Here is a 17,500-nt window from a genome sequence, read left to right on the forward strand (position 1 = left end):
GTGCCTGTCGTCAAAACTCCAAAGACCGACTGCACGGTTGCACAATAAAAGCTCTGCTTCATCCTGCCTGCGCTACCAAAATAAGAGTCTCAGAAAGCTGGCGTGCACAAGCTAGCAAGCTACGGAGTTTGCCGACAATGTATTTCTTGTAAAGTGTATACAAAGGAGTACGGAAGCTGGACAAATAAGATGCCAAAAACCAACCACTTTCATGTGGTATTGGACAGAAAGGAGGACTTTTTTTCTCCTCCATTCGAAAATGCGGACGTTATCATCACCACTGTCTGATTCCTATCAATGCAATCATCAGAATCAGGTAATACACCAACTTATATTCTTGTCTTCATGAAAGAAAGGAATTTATATGTGTTAAACATGCTTGTATTATCTTTAACCACCTTTAAGTTGTTAACAATATTAACTATATGTGTTAAACATGCTTGTATTATCTTTAACCACCTTTAAGTTGTTAACAATATTAACTATATGTGTTAAACATGCTTGTTTTATCTTTAACCACCTTTAAGTTGTTAACAATATTAACTATTTGTGTTAAACATGCTTGTATTATTTTTAAACACCTTTAACTTGTTAACAATATTAACTATATGTGTTAAACATGCTTGCATTATCTTTAAACACCTTTAAGTTGTTAACAATATTAACTATTTGTGTTAAACATGCTTGTATTATTTTTAAACACCTTTAACTTGTTAACAATATTAACTATATGTATTAAACATACTTGCATTATCATTAAACACCTTTAACTTGTTAACAAAAACATATATTTCATAAATAAGTAAATATAAATGATATATATGAATGAGGTAGATCCCCACGACTTGATCAATTGAAAAGTAGCTCGCCTGCAGAAAAAGTGTGAGCACCCCTGCTCTATGGGGATGATGATTTCATTTTCCAGCATGATCTGGCACCTGAAAAATGATGACTAAAGATGTGAAGCTGTAATTTAATTTACACTTTGATTTTACTGACAGCTTACTAATGAAACATATATATATATATATTATTATTGTTAATTATTAATTTACTAAGATTTGTTTTTATTTTAGCACTGTGTAATTGTATGTATTATATGTATGCATGTATGTATAGTATTTTTTTCTCATCCTTTGCAGTATATTACATTAGTATTTATTTTAGTAATCAGTCTGACCTAAGCCTTGATAATAATCATTTATAGCGCATATCGTCTATATTGCGCAACCCTACACATTTTATGTAAACAAAAGCGGCCGACCACCGATGCCGACGTCGACTTAAAAAATAAAAATAAAAAATAGAAACAGGGTGAAGCAGGCTTTGAGGAGTGGTTTCACATAAACCACCTAAGCGGGTCGACAACGCCCATTGCCGTCACTACAAATACACAACAAGACAAACGCTGCAGAGAAGATGGTAATACAACAACGAGCAGTGCTAAATGTTTCCCCAAGTGGAGGTTGGCATGCTAACTTGAAGAAGACGCCATGATGGACGCCGACTGTGACTCGCTGTCGCCTTGGACTACAATCACTCTGCCGCTCGACTCGACACCACGAGAAAAACTCCTCATGTTACTGGAAGAACACGCCGCTCGCCAAGAGGTCACTCGAAAAGGCCCATTTCCTCCATTTTTTTTCATTTTATTTAGCGTGTTCAGAAAGAAGTAGAATACAAACAGGAAGTAAACAATGGTTAGACTTAGACTTAGACTTCCTTTTTATTGTCATTCAAATTTGAACTTTACAGCACAGATAAGAACGACATTTCGTTCCATAAGCTCATGGTAGTGCAGGATAAAAAAGCATAACGGTGCATATATAAATAAATAAATATATATAAATAATATGCATAAATATATATAAATAATATGTATAAATATATATATATAAAATAAATAAATACATACAAATACAAACCCCGTTTCTATGAGTTGGGAAATTGTGTTAGATGTAAATATAAACGGAATACAATGATTTGCAAATCCTTTTCAGCCCATATTCAGTTGAATATGCTACAAAGACAACATATTTGATGTTCAAACTCATAAACATTTTTTTTTTTTTTTGCAAATAATCATTAACTTTAGAATTTGATGCCAGCAACACGTGACAAAGAAGTTGGGAAAGGTGGCAATAAATACTGATAAAGTTGAGGAATGCTCATCAAACACTTATTTGGAACATCCCACAGGTGAACAGGCAAAATTGGGAACAGGTGGGTGCCATGATTGGGTATAAAAGTAGATTCCGTGAAATGCTCAGTCATTCACAAACAAGGATGGGGCGAGGGTCACCACTTTGTCAACAAATGCGTGAGCAAATTGTTGAACAGTTTAAGAAAAACCTTTCTCAACCAGCTATTGCAAGGAATTTAGGGATTTCACCATCGACAGTCCATAATATCATCAAAGGGTTCAGAGAATCTAGAGAAATCACTGCACGTAAGCAGCTAAGCCCGTGACCTTTGATCCCTCAGGCTGTACTGCATCAACAAGCGACATCAGTGTGTAAAGGATATCACCACATGGGCTCAGTAACACTTCAGAAACCCACTGTCAGTAACTACAGTTGGTCGCTACATCTGTAAGTGCAAGTTAAAACTCTCCAATGCAAGGCGAAAACCGTTTATCAACAACACCCAGAAACGCCGTCGTACTGCATTAATATATGCTACTTTTAAACTTTCATGCAGAGAAGGAAATCACAACTAAAAAAATTACTAATTTTTTCATACGGTGTTGATGTGGAAATTTTTGCCTCGGCATTTTGATGGTGTGGGCGTGTGGCACCGAATGGAGATAAGCGTCTCGCAACTGTTAGAATCCACAGACCTGTGGATGTGTTGAAGGTGTGCTGGAAAATGCGGAACGGAAATTAGGGAGCAGCAGAAAAGTGGAATGTATTATTTAAATCGGTGCGTTGGAAAACACGGAGCGGAGTTTTTTTTTTAAACTGGATCTGGATCGGCATTTTCCCATGCCTTGCCGATACGCAATTTTTGGCAAATATCGGCGGCCGATCCGATCCAAATATCGGATCGGGACATCCCTAATCTGCACCACAAAAAGTGTTTTAAATGTAGATTAAAATCATCAGATGTCCCCTTTAAACAAACATTTATCAACACATGAATATACATAAAAGTACTGAAAATTGTTACCAGTATTGATTTCAAATGTGTAAAAAACCCATCCCTATGTACAGACAAGATTTATACTCGTAAAAGGTCTTTTTTGCAGTGTTTTTTCTTCATAGCCAGTGAGTTTTATCGGTAGAGGAATACCGTATTTTCCGCACTATTAGCCGCACCTAAAAACCACAAATTTACTCAAAAGCTGACAGTGCGGCTTATAACCCGGTGCGCTTTATATATGGATTAATATTAAGATTCATTTTCATAAAGTTTCGGTCTCGCAACTACGGTAAACAGCCGCCATCTTTTTTCCCCGTAGAAGAGGAAGCGCTTCTTCTTCTACGCCAAGCAACCGCCAAGGTAAGCACCCGCCCCCATAGAAGAGGAAGCGCTTCTTCTTCTACTGTAAGCAACCACCCGCCCCCGTAGTAGAAGAAGAAGAAGCGCGCGGATATTACGTTTCATTTCCTTTGTGTGTTTACATCTGTAAAGACCACAAAATGGCTCCTACTAAGCGACAGGTTTCCGGTTCATGAAAAGACGCAATCTCTCCATCCGCACACGGACTACTATTTCACAGCAACTGCCTAAAGACTTTCAAGAAAAGCTGGCTACTTTCCGTGCATATTGTAAAAACAAGATAGCTGAAAAAAAGATCCGGCCAGAGAACATTATCAACATGGACGAGGTTCCACTGACTTTTGATATTCCTGTGAACCGCACTGTGGATACAACGGGAGCACGTACGGTGAACATTCGCACCACAGGGAATGAGAAGTCATCCTTCACTGTGGTTCTAGCTTGCCATGCTAATGGCCAGAAACTTCCACCCATGGTGATATTCAAAAGGAAGACCTTCCCAAAAGAGACCTTTCCAGCCGGCGTCATCATAAAAGCTAACTCGAAGGGATGGATGGATGAAGAAAAGATGAGCGAGTGGTTAAGGTAAGTTTACGCGAAGAGGCCGGGTGGCTTTTTTCACGCAGCTCCGTCCATGTTGATATACGACTCCATGCGCGCCCACATCACGCTGGTTTTTAATATATTATTAAAGTTTGACTGACCTATCTGACTGTTTTTTTGACATTCCTTTAGCGCAGTTAGATGCGGCTTACAACACGGGGCGGCTTATAGGTGGACAAAGTTTTGAAATATGCCGTTCATTGAAGGCGCGGCTTATAACCCAGGGCGGCTTATGGTGCGGAAAATACGGTAATACAAGTGTAACTGTAACTCTTGACTACCTCAAGAGCAGTGCTGGCTGTCGGGTCGATAGCCCGGGCTTTTTGCTCGGTAGCTAGCACGCTCGTCTCTGCGACCTTGGTTCAAATCCCGGGTGGAACAGAAAAAGCAGGGACTGAACCATGCGAGCTCCTCTTGTGCCATTGGGAGTTACTAACTTTAGCATATGCGACGTTTGTTATGATTTTATGGCCTTTTTAATGACATATGCTGGTCTCGGAGTGTTTGTTTTCTTTTTGACATGTGCTCGTTTAAATGCTTGTGGTTGAAATTGGTCCTGCTGAGCTTTCAGCCTGCGTTGGTTGAGTTATGTACCGTACATGATGACTGTTATTAATACCGTGTAGTATTAGCTAGAGCCCCATTGTCCCATGTTGCCATGGGAACATGTTGTTGTTGAAGAAGGGAGTTGCGTCCTGACACCTCCTTCCTGGAAGTTCATGACCACATCACACCGAGCATTGCTGACTGTTTCTGTCGTCCTCTCCTTGGAGCAGTCTTCACTCCTGCTGGCATCGAATGCAATAACTCTGATAAGTGATGACACCAAACTTGCATGACCTTGGATTCAATTTAACAAAGTACTTTGTGGCTCTGCAAGAAAGTAACATTTGGCTGCAGTTTAAGCAAAAAGCTACAGTCTCATTTAGCAGATTTTTTTCTGTCGTTTGAAGACTTCCATACCTGCCAACTACTCCGGTTTTCCCGTAATTAGTACGGTTTTCATCAACCTATTCCGGGTTACGGTTGCAGTGATTAAAAAATACGGTTTTTCATTATCAATCAATCAATCAATCAATGTTTATTTATATAGCCCTAAATCACAAGTGTCTCAAAGGGCTGCACAAGCCACAACGACATCCTCGGTATAGCCCACATAAGGGCAAGGAAAAACTCACCCCAGTGGGACGTCGATGTGAATGACTATGAGAAACCTTGGAGAGGACCGCATATGTGGGTAACCCCCCCCCCTCTAGGGAGACCGAATGCAATGGATGTCGAGTGGGTCTAACATAATATTGTGAGAGTCCAGTCCATAGTGGATCCAGCATAACAGTAAGAGTCCAGTCCACAGTGGGGTCAGCAGGAAACCATCCCGAGCGGAGACGGGTCAGCAGCGCAGAGATGTTCCCAACCGATATACAGGCGAGCGGTCCACCCTTGGGTCCCGACCCCGGACAGCCAGCACCCCATCCATGGCCACCAGATCTGTGTGTCTTCCTTCGTAGATACAGTTGTATCTGTGTTAATAGAACCCAGTTGTAGCTGCGATGCATTGTCTTTAATCTCCTTTCTAATGAGTTCAATTTTCTTATTAAAGAAATTCATAAAATCATCTGCCGAGTGGGTGGAGCTACTGGGAGGAGTCCCTTGTTGGGTTAGCGATGCTACTGTACTAAACAAAAATTTCGGATCATTTTTGTTGAGGTGGATGAGATTTGAGTAATATTTAGCTTTAGCTAGGGTAAGCATGTGTTTATAAGTTATTAAACTATCACTCCATGCTTGATGGAAAACCTCAAGTTTAGTAGCGCGCCATTTGCGTTCCAGCTTTCTACATGATAATTTATGGGCTCTAGTTTCTTCTGTAAACCATGGGGTGCGCCTTTTAGGGGCTCTTTTAAGCTTTAGCGGTGCTATACTATCAATGGTGTCGCGCAGGGCGTCGTTAAAGTTGTTAGTGAGGTTATCAATAGAGCCGACATAATTTGGGAATGGTGCCATTACCGAAGGCAGTAGGCCAGCAAGAGTCATCGTTGTGGCAGCATTAATGTTGCGGCTGCTATAGCAGTTATTATTATTAGTTTGTTGACAATGAGTCAGAACTTCGAATTTTATAAGGTAATGATCGGACATTACTTTAGTATACGGGAGTATCGTAACTTTGGAGGTGGTGACACCCCTGACCAGCACTAGATCTATCGTATTTCCGTTGCGATGCGTAGGTTCATTTATTATTTGTGTAAGACCACAGCTATCAATTATAGTCTGGAGCGCCATGCACTGAGGGTCCGATGGGGTATTCATATGGATATTAAAGTCCCCCATTATGATTATATTGTCGGCGTGCGTCACTAAATCAGCAACGAACTCTGAAAATTCACTGATGAAGTCCGAATTGGGTCCTGGGGGGCGGTAGATAACAGCCAGGTGGAGAGGCAGCGGTGCGACAAACCTCATAGTAAGCATCTCAAACGAGTTATATTTATTATTTAATTTAAAAAAAAAAATTTTTTTTTAAAGTTTTATTCACGAAATCGCGTAACAACAATGACAATCGACACTGCTTCCCGTAACTTCCTATCGAGCCATTCCGAATGCCATGCGCGAGGCTATTTATAGCACCGCTGCCAAGCACGAGGCACCAGTTGCCATTTGTTTCCAAACGAGCGAACGATCATGGAATCAGCCGGAGAAAAATCGCAAACGAGTCTTAAACCGAAAAGAAAACTGCAGTCATTCCGTGAAGAATATTCAAAATAATTATCCGTTCCAAAAAGGGTGAAAACTACGCGAATTGCACCTTGCGCAGACAAGATTTTTTCGATCGGACACGGAGGAATTAGCGATGTAAAAGACCACGTTGGGACAAAAAAACACAAGTCTAATGCCGTTGCTAGCGATACGAGTGGAAAACTTTCAACGTTTTTCGTCGCCCAAACAGATTCTTTGGATGTGATAAATGCCGAAGTTTTATTTACGGAGGCAATAATTGAGCATGGACTAGAATACATTTGGATTTTAGCCACAAAAAGGTAATGACACCAATGTTATCTATTGGAATTGTTTAGTACCGTATTTTCCGCACCATAAGGCGCCCTGGGTTAAAAGCCGCGCCTTCAATGAACGGCATATTTCAAAACTTTGTCCACCTATAAGCCGCCCCGTGTTGTAAGCCGCATCTAACTGCGCTAAAGGAATGTCAAAAAAAACAGTCAGATAGGTCAGTCAAACTTTAATAATATATTAAAAACCAGCGTTCTAACAACTCTGTTCACTCCCAAAATGTACGCAAATGTGCAATCACAAACATACGTATATCAACATGGACGGAGCTGCGTGAAAAAAGCCACCCGGCCTCTTCGCGTAAACTTAAACTTACCTTAACCACTCGCTCATCTTTTCTTCATCCATCCCTTCGAGTTAGCTTTTATGATGACGCCGGCTGGAAAGGTCTCTTTTGGCAAGGTCTTCCTTTTGAATATCACCATGGGTGGAAGTTTCTGGCCATTAGCATGGCAAGCTAGAACCACAGTGAAGGATGACTTCTCATTCCGTGGTGCGAATATTCACCGTACGTGCTCCCGTTGTATCCACAGTGCGGTTCACAGGAATATCAGTTGCTGTGAAATAGTAATCCGTGTGCGGATGGAGAGATTGCGTCTTTTCATGAACCGGATCCCTGACGCTTAGTAGGAGCCATTTTGTGGTCTTTACAGATGTAAACACACAAAGGAAATGAAACGTACGGTGATATCCGCGCGCTTTTTCTTCTTCTACGCGGGCGGGTGGTTGCTTACAGTAGAAGAAGCGCTTCCTCTTCTATGGGGGCGGGTGCTTACCTTGGCGGTTGCTTGCGTAGAAGAAGAAGCGCTTCCTGTTCTACCGGGAAAAAAGATGGCGGCTGTTTACCGAAGTTGCGAGATCGAAACTTTATGAAAATGAATCTTAATATTTATCCATATATAAAGCGCACCGGGTTAAAAGGCGCACTGTCAGCTTTTGAGAAAATTTGTGGTTTTTAGGTGCGGCTAATAGTGCGGAAAATACGGTACTGTTATACTGTTAAAAGTGTTTATACTATTTATGCTTTCAAGTCCAAGTTGAAGAAATCTTGTTAAATGTTGACATCATAACTACCAAAATACAGAAGTATGTCCTTAATATTTTGGCAGTGCTATTTCTGTTGAAAAGTTCAAATGATTACATTAGAGATGTGATGTGCCACTTTTCAAGTGTCTGATGGCTTAAATTAATTTTCATGAATTTTTCATATTTTGAATTCTTTTGAAAGGCTTACAAAAAAACTACATTTGAATTGTAATTCCATGCTATTGACAGGACTATTAATTTTAATGAAGTTAGCTTACCATGTTTACAGTATGATAATTGTGATAGAAATGTGAATTTTAGGCACAGAATATTTTTTACAATTGAACAAGGCAGTAGATTATACAAGCTTGGACAGAAAGTTAATAATGACACCAATTTTTTTTTAAATTGGAATTGTTTAGTACTGTTTTACCATTTGTTTACTGTAAAAAGTGTGATAACTAATCAACAAAGGCATGTTGACTAATACAATGATGCAAATACTTGATAATTCATTAAATACATTTTGTGATAATCAAAAATATTGATTTAATCATTGTGGGATCGATTAGATACGGCTCTTGTACTTGGTATCATTACAGTCGATGTTTGTATAGATCCACCCATTTGTTTACATTCAGGAGCGCTAGCTTGCTGTTAGCGATTAGCTATGGTATCCTCCTACGGTGTTGTAGTGACGCATGTTTAGCTATTCCTCGTCCTGCAGATAAATAATAATAATAAATAGATTTTATTTGTACAAAGCACTTTACATTGAGTAAACAACCTCAAAGTGCTGCAGTGTATTAAAAATAAAATTAAAATAAATAAATAAAAATAAAAACTAGAACAGCCAAATAGCTAAAACTAGTATGCATATATCTAAAAAAAAAAAAAAGGCTTTTTTTAAAAAGAAGGGTTTTTAAGCCTTTTTTAAAAGCATCCACAGTCTGTGGTGCCCTCAGGTGGTCAGGGAGAGCGTTCCACAGACTGGGGAGCAGAAAGCCCGGTCTCCCATTGTTCGTAGCTTTGTCCTCGGAGGTAGCGGGTAGCAGGTAAGTGCCGATTATCAAAAAGTGGCTGATCGCAAGATCAGAAAAGTAAAACGTTAGTGCTGTTTGAATGAGTATGAAAAAGTAGCGCAGAAAAAACTATAAATCGCGAGTCACATAGTTTATTTGTTGCCATGGAGGCGAAGATTAGTGATTTTAGAAGTAGCTATAACACTACAGAGAGACGTTAGCTGTTAGCTCGCTATGTTTTGAAGCACTGTTTGCAGAGCAGCGCTTCAGTGTTTATAGCTTCATCTTTATTGTTAGTTTTGAAGCCAAAATATGTCCATTCTCCCTTTTCTGTCCTTACACTGTTTCTGCTTGTAAGTGCTCCGTGTGTGTGTGTTGACTCCATACTTGCCAACCCTCCCGGATTTTTCCGGGAGACTCCCGAAATTCAGCGCCTCTCCCGAAAACCTCCCCGGGACAAATTTTCTCCCGAAATTCATGCGGACCTGAGTGACGTGTCCGACAGCCTGTTTTCACGTCCGTAAAGCAGTTTTGTCTGCCGTAAACAGCAATGTTGTGACACTCTTAAACAGGACAATACTGCCATCTACTGTACATGCATATGTGACAATAACATCTTGGGCTTTTAGAGAGTACAGTGCACAACTGCGCACACAACAAGGAGACGAAGCAGAATGCATCATCAGAGAGGGTGTTCAGCAATGGTTAGAAAAATAGTGACAGAGAATAGAACAAGGATGGACAATTCAACCTTTAACTCAACAATGAGTAGATGAGTGTTATGTGTGTGTATATGCGTAAATAAATGAACACTGAAATTCAAATATTTTTCTTATTTATATATATATATATATATATATATATATATATATAAAAAAATAAAAATAAAAATATATATATACCGTATTTTCCGCACCATAAGGCGCCCTGGGTTATAAGCCGCGCCTTCAATGAACGGCATATTTCAAAACTTTGTCCACCTATAAGCCGCCCGGTGTTGTAAGCCGCATCTAACTGCGCTAAAGGAATGTCAAAAAAACAGTCAGATAGGTCAGTCAAACTTTAATAATGTATTAAAAACCAGCGTTCTAACAACTCTGTTCACTCCCAAAATGTACGCAAATGTGCAATCACAAACATACGTATATCAACATGGACAGAGCTGCGTGAAAAAAGCCACCCGGCCTCTTCGCGTAAACTTAAACTTACCTTAACCACTCGCTCATCTTTTCTTCATCCATCCCTTCGAGTTAGCTTTTATGATGACGCCGGCTGGAAAGGTCTCTTTTGGCAAGGTCTTCCTTTTGAATATCACCATGGGTGGAAGTTTCTGGCCATTAGCATGGCAAGCTAGAACCACAGTGAAGGATGACTTCTCATTCCCTGTGGTGCGAATATTCACCGTACGTGCTCCCGTTGTATCCACAGTGCGGTTCACAGGAATATCAGTTGCTGTGAAATAGTAATCCGTGTGCGGATGGAGAGATTGCGTCTTTTCATGAACCGGATCCCTGTCGTTTAGTAGGAGCCATTTTGTGGTCTTTACAGATGTAAACACACAAAGGAAATGAAACGTACGGTGATATCCGCGCGCTTTTTCTTCTTCTACGCGGGCGGGTGGTTGCTTACAGTAGAAGAAGAAGCGCTTCCTGTTCTATGGGGGCGGGTGCTTACCTTGGCGGTTGCTTGCGTAGAAGAAGAAGCGCTTCCTGTTCTACCGGGAAAAAAGATGGCGGCTGTTTACCGAAGTTGCGAGACCGAAACTTTATGAAAATTAATCTTAATATTTATCCATAAATAAAGCGCACCGGGTTAAAAGCCGCACTGTCAGCTTTTGAGTAAATTTGTGGTTTTTTAGTGCGGACAATACGGTATATATATATATATATATATATATATATATATGTGTATGTGTGGGGAAAAAAATCACAAGACTACTTCATCTCTACAGGCCTGTTTCATGAGGGGTTCCCTCAATCATCAGGAGATTTTAATGGAAGCATTCACATACCATGGTTTATATAGGGCACAGAGTGGGTGGGTACCACGCCAGGAAACCAACCAAAAAAGAACAGAAAACGAAACAACAACATCATCTGGTACAACCCCCCATACAGCAAAAACGTCTCAACTAACATTGGCCACAAATTCCTCACTCTGATTGACAAACACTTCCCCAAAGGCAACACCCTAAGAAAAGTATTCAACAAGAACAACATTAAATTGAGCTACAGCTGTATGAACAATATACGACAAATTATCTCAAACCACAACAAAACAACTGCAAATGAGCCGTCGGCCCCCGGACAGAGCGACTCCAAAACCAACAAAGGCTGCAACTGCCGCAAGAAACCTGATTGCCCTCTCAACGGGGGGTGCTTACAAACATCAGTTGTTTACCAATCTAAGGTAACACGCAAGGACATTAACACATCCGACACATATGTAGGATTAACCGAGGGAGAGTTCAAAACCAGATGGAACAATCACAAGGCTTCTTTCAGGAACCAAAACCTGCGGAATACCACAGAACTCAGCAAACACATTTGGGACCTCAAAGACAATAATGTTGAATATTCAATAACATGGCAAATTCTTGCATCCAGCACACCTTACAATAGTGGTAATAAAAGATGCAACCTATGCTTGAAAGAGAAACTGTTTATTATATACCGTCCAGACCTGTCATCCCTCAACAAGCGCAGCGAAATTGTATCAGCATGCCGCCACAGACGGAAACACCTCCTAGGTAACACATGAGCCAATCACCACGCCCCTACGCCAGCCTGTACCCACCCACTCTGTGCCCTATATAAACCATGGTATGTGAATGCTTCCATTAAAATCTCCTGATGATTGAGGGAACCCCCCCCCTCATAAAACAGGCCTGTAGAGATGAAGTAGTCTTGTGATTTTTTTCCCACACATACATATATTGCGCTCTACTACGGTATCGAGCACTATTTTTTGGATAACCTTATTAAGACGTATATATATATATTAGAGATGCGCGGTTTGCGGGCACAACCGCGGAGTCCGCGGATTATCCGCGGATCGGGCGGATGAAATTAAAAAAAAATTAGATTTTATCCGCGGGTCGGGTCGGGTCGGGCGATTGAAATAAAAAAAAATTAGATTTTAAATAGATTCAGGCGGGTGGCAGTTAAACCAATTGGGAAATATATATACATAGTTAAATGTTGTTACCCACATACGAAAAACGAGCAGGCACCTGCAGCATATGCCACAACAGAAGAAAAAAAAAGAAAAGAGATGGACACTTTTACGGAGCGGAGAAGGGACGCCTCGCCGGGGTCCGGGACCGAGGCCCCTTCCCCCGAGAGGGCCCCACCGGGAGCCATAGCTGAGGCGATCCGCGAGAAGGGCCCGACGCACGTCCAGGGTCACCACCGCGCCCACCGCACCGACACCCCGCCTCGTCCGCCTTCGCCGCGGCCGGCGTCACGCGCAGCAGGTAAGCAGCTTACCTGCCCGCCACCCCCGTGGCCGGGGGCTCGTAACAGGGGTCACTCCGCGCGCTCCGCCCGCGCAGCTTACCTGCCCGCCACCCCTGTTGCCGGGGGCGCGTAACAGGGGTCACTCCGCGCGCAGTGCGCTCACGAAAGGGATGGGGCTCACCCTGGTTGATATAGACAGCAGGACGGTGGCCATGGAAGTCGGAACCCGCTAAGGAGTGTGTAACAACCCACCTGCCGAATCAACTAGCCCTGAAAATGGATGGCGCTGGAGCGTTGGGCCCATACCCGGCCGTCGCCGGCAGCGAGATGCGATTGGAGGTGCGCTCAGCGCGGCTCCCATATGATTGCGCACTGGTGTGCGTCTGGGCCGTCACAGCGTGGCACGCGAATGTCTGTGCTGCATTGGATCAGTCTCCTTTCTTTAACAGGCAAAAGCTTTATAACCTCACTAATGCCTTGCATCGTCTATATTAGATATATAACAACGGGCGGATGCGGTTCTGATTAAATGTTAGATCGGGTGGATGGCGGATGGTTGACGACTTTCTGATGCGGTTGCGGATGAAATAATTGCCTATCCGCGCATCTCTAATATATATATATATATATATATATATATAGCTAGAATTCACTGAAAGTCAAGTATTTAATATATATATATATATATATGAAATACTTGACTTGGTGAATTCTAGCTGTAAATATACTCCTCCCCTCTTAACCACGCCCCCAACCACGCCCCCCCCGGGACCACCCCCCCACCCCCACCATCTCCCGAAATCGGAGGTTTCAAGGTTGGCAAGTATGGTTGACTCGCATGCGCCTCGTCCTCATACCCTATGCGGAGACGCTCACTCCTGCTGGCATCGAATGCAATAACTCTGATAAGTGATGACACCAAACTTGCATGACCTTGGATTCAATTTAACAAAGTAAATTGTGGCTCTGCAAGAAAGTAACATTTGGCTGCAGCTAAAGCAAGAAAGCTACAGTCTCATTTAGCAGATTTTTTCTGTAGTATGAAGACTTCTACAGTTTGTCCTCAGCAGTGTTAATTTTGTTGACTAAATATGTTTGTCCACAAACTATTTTCCCGTGACTAAAATAAGCAGACAACTAATCAAAACAAAAGCATGTTGACTAATAGAATGATGCAAATAAGTGATAATTCAGTCAATGAATAAAAAACGAGACAAACATTTTGACAGAGACTAAATCCAATCATGCGGGTCGGATCACATTCACATTAGAAATCACATTTTGCGAACGGCCCCCTAAAAAGATCGGATTTGACAAATGAATCCGAATCGGACATCGGACCCTGCAGAGTGAACGTAGCCTAAACCTAAATTAAAAACTTCTGTCAAAATGGACCCTGGTTCTCAGACACCTCATGACGATACGTGCTGCGTTTCTAGTGGCTGCAGCCTCACGCATCCATGGCAGTAATGTCTTTTAACGCAAAGCAGCAAGCTCCTTCTTCTTTGGAGACTTTTTCCTCATTTCAGAAATATGTTTAGTCCCACAGAGGACAACAGTACAGTGCAGCTTTGTAAAGAACAAAAGGTGTGGTCTTCACCGACTTAATAACAAATAGAGGGTGTCTCATTTCAGACACTACCGTCACTTTCGGCAGAGTCCTGACACACACACACACACACACACACACACACACACACACACACACAACGTGAAGGTGTCATGTGACCTCTCTAGCAAGTGTTTTCCCCCAAACTTTTCCATTAGTGATATCACAGTTGTGTGTCTCAGACAACAATAAAGACTGGACAAAGACTACAACCTTCTGCTTGAACCAGTCCACTTTGTTACTCAAACTTTCAGTGTGACAACTTATTGTGTGTTAGATGCTCACACACTCACACACACACACACACACACACACACACACACACACACACACACACACACACACACACACACACACACACACACACACACACACACTCACACAAACACACACACACAAATGCCTACTTGTATAGGACCACCCTTTCTATAGGACCACCCTTTCTAAATATATAAATATATAAACTTCTATTATTGTTCTATTATTGTTCTATTATTGTTCTATTCTTATCTATAAATATATAAATATATATATATAAATATATAAACATAAATATATATATATATATATAAATGTATTATATATAAATATATAAACATAACATAAATATATAAACTTCTATTATTGTTCTATTATTGTTCTATTATTGTTCTATTCTTATCTATAAATATATAAATATATATATATATATAAATATATAAACATAAATATATATATATATATAAATGTATTATATAAATAATATAAATATAATATAATATAATAAAATAATAATAATATAAATTTAATTTATATATAAATATGTAAATATATAAACATAAATAAATATATAAATAATATAATATATATATATAATATAATATATATAAATATATAAACTTCTATTGTTCTATTATTGTTCTATTCTTATCTATAAATATATAAACTTCTATAGGACCACCCTTTCTAAATATATAAATATATAAACTTCTATTATTGTTCTATTATTGTTCTATTATTGTTCTATTCTTATCTATATATATATATAAATATATAAATATATATATATATATATATAAATATATAAACATAAATTATATAAATATATATATAAATGTATTATATAAATATAAATAATATAAATATAATATAATATAATAAAATAATAATATAAATTTAATTTATATATAAATATATAAACATATATAAATATATATAAATAATATAATATATATATATATATATATGATATAATATATATAAATATATAAACTTCTATTGTTCTATTATTGTTCTATTATTGTTCTATTCTTATCTATAAATATATAAACTTCTATAGGACCAACCTTTCTAAATATATAAATATATAAACTTCTATTATTGTTCTATTATTGTTCTATTATTGTTCTATTCTTATCTATATATAAATATATATATATATATATATATATATAAATATATAAACATAAATTATATAAATATATATATAAATGTATTATATAAATATAAATAATATAAATATAATATAATATAATAAAATAATAATATAAATTTAATTTATATATAAATATATAAACATATATAAATATATATAAATAATATAATATATATATATATAATATAATATATATAAATATATAAACTTCTATTATTGTTCTATTATTGTTCTATTCTTATCTATAAATATATAAACTTCTATAGGACCACCCTTTCTAAATATATAAAGATTTGTATTTACATAAAATATATACATACTATGCCAATATAAAAAAAAGTACGCTTTTAATGATTTATTTTGTTTGTTTGTAATTGTTTTTTAATATTCATTATTTACTCCGAGTTATTACAGTATGCCTCTATAAACATATTTATTTTATTTTTAAAATTATTTTTTGCCAAAGGGGGCACATTTCAATTTCTTACACACACTTGTTATTACATATGTTGGCCAGAGGGGGAGCACTTAAAATATTTTCACACACTTGTTATTTCATATGTTGACCAGAGGGGGAGCACTTTTAAAACCGACACACAGTCAATTTGAAAAATCCCTCCTTTTTGGGACCACCCTCATTTTGACAGATTTCACCACCTGGGGTGAAAATGAGACATTGTCTATTACAAACCCCGTTTCCATATGAGTTGGGAAATTGTGTTAGATGTAAATATAAACGGAATACAATGATTTGCTAATCCTTTTCAACCCATATTCAGTTGAATATGCTACAAAGACAACATATTTGATGTTCAAACTGATAATCATTTATTTGTGTGCAAATAATCATTAACTTTAGAATTTGATGCCAGCAACACGTGACAAAGAAGTTGGGAAAGGTGGCAATAAATACTGATAAAGTTGAGGAATGCTCATCAAACACTTATTTGGAACATCCCACAGGTGAACAGGCTAATTGGGAACAGGTGGGTGCCATGATTGGGTATAAAAGTAGATTCCATGAAATGCTCAGTCATTCACAAACAAGGATGGGGCGAGGGTCACCACTTTGTCAACAAATGCGTGAGCAAATTGTTGAACAGTTTAAGAAAAAACCTTTCTCAACCAGCTATTGCAAGGAATTTAGGGATTTCACCACCTACGCTTCGTAATATCATCAAAGGGTTCAGAGAATCTGGAGAAATCACTGCACGTAAGCGGCTAAGCCCTTGACCTTTGATCCCTCAGGCTGTACTGCATCAACAAGCGACATCAGTGTGTAAAGGATATCACCACATGGAACACTTCAGAAACCCACTGTCAGTAACTACAGTTGGTCGCTACATCTGTAAGTGCAAGTTAAAACTCTCCTATGCAAGGCGAAAAGCGTTTATCAACAACACCCAGAAACGCCGTCGGCTTCGCTGGGCCTGAGCTCATCTAAGATGGACTGATACAAAGTGGAAAAGTGTTCTGTGGTCTGACGAGTCCACATTTCAAATTGTTTTTGGAAAATGTGGACGTCGTGTCCTCCGGACCAAAGAGGAAAAGAACCATCCGGATTGTTATAGGCGCAAAGTGTAAAAGGCAGCATGTGTGATGGTATGGGGGTGTATTAGTGCCCAAGACATGGGTAACTTACACATCTGTGAAGGCGCCATTAATGCTGAAAGGCACATACAGGTTTTGTTGCCGTCCAAGCAACGTTACCATGGACGCCCCTGCTTATTTCAGCAAGACAATGCCAAGCCACGTTGTTACACCAACGTGGCTTCATAGTAAAAGAGTGCGGGTACTAGAC

The 17,500-nt window shown here is 39.2% G+C and overlaps 1 protein-coding gene across 1 annotated transcript in view; it reads left to right on the plus strand.

Moving 5' to 3' along the window:
* Window positions 1–17,500, plus strand: part of pak1 (p21 protein (Cdc42/Rac)-activated kinase 1) — a 123,438-nt gene that overhangs the window by 46,479 nt on the left and 59,459 nt on the right. The window lies entirely within an intron of this gene.

The sequence above is a fragment of the Nerophis lumbriciformis genome, linkage group LG17 (genome assembly GCF_033978685.3).
Source record: "Nerophis lumbriciformis linkage group LG17, RoL_Nlum_v2.1, whole genome shotgun sequence".
Classification (NCBI taxonomy): domain Eukaryota; kingdom Metazoa; phylum Chordata; class Actinopteri; order Syngnathiformes; family Syngnathidae; genus Nerophis; species Nerophis lumbriciformis.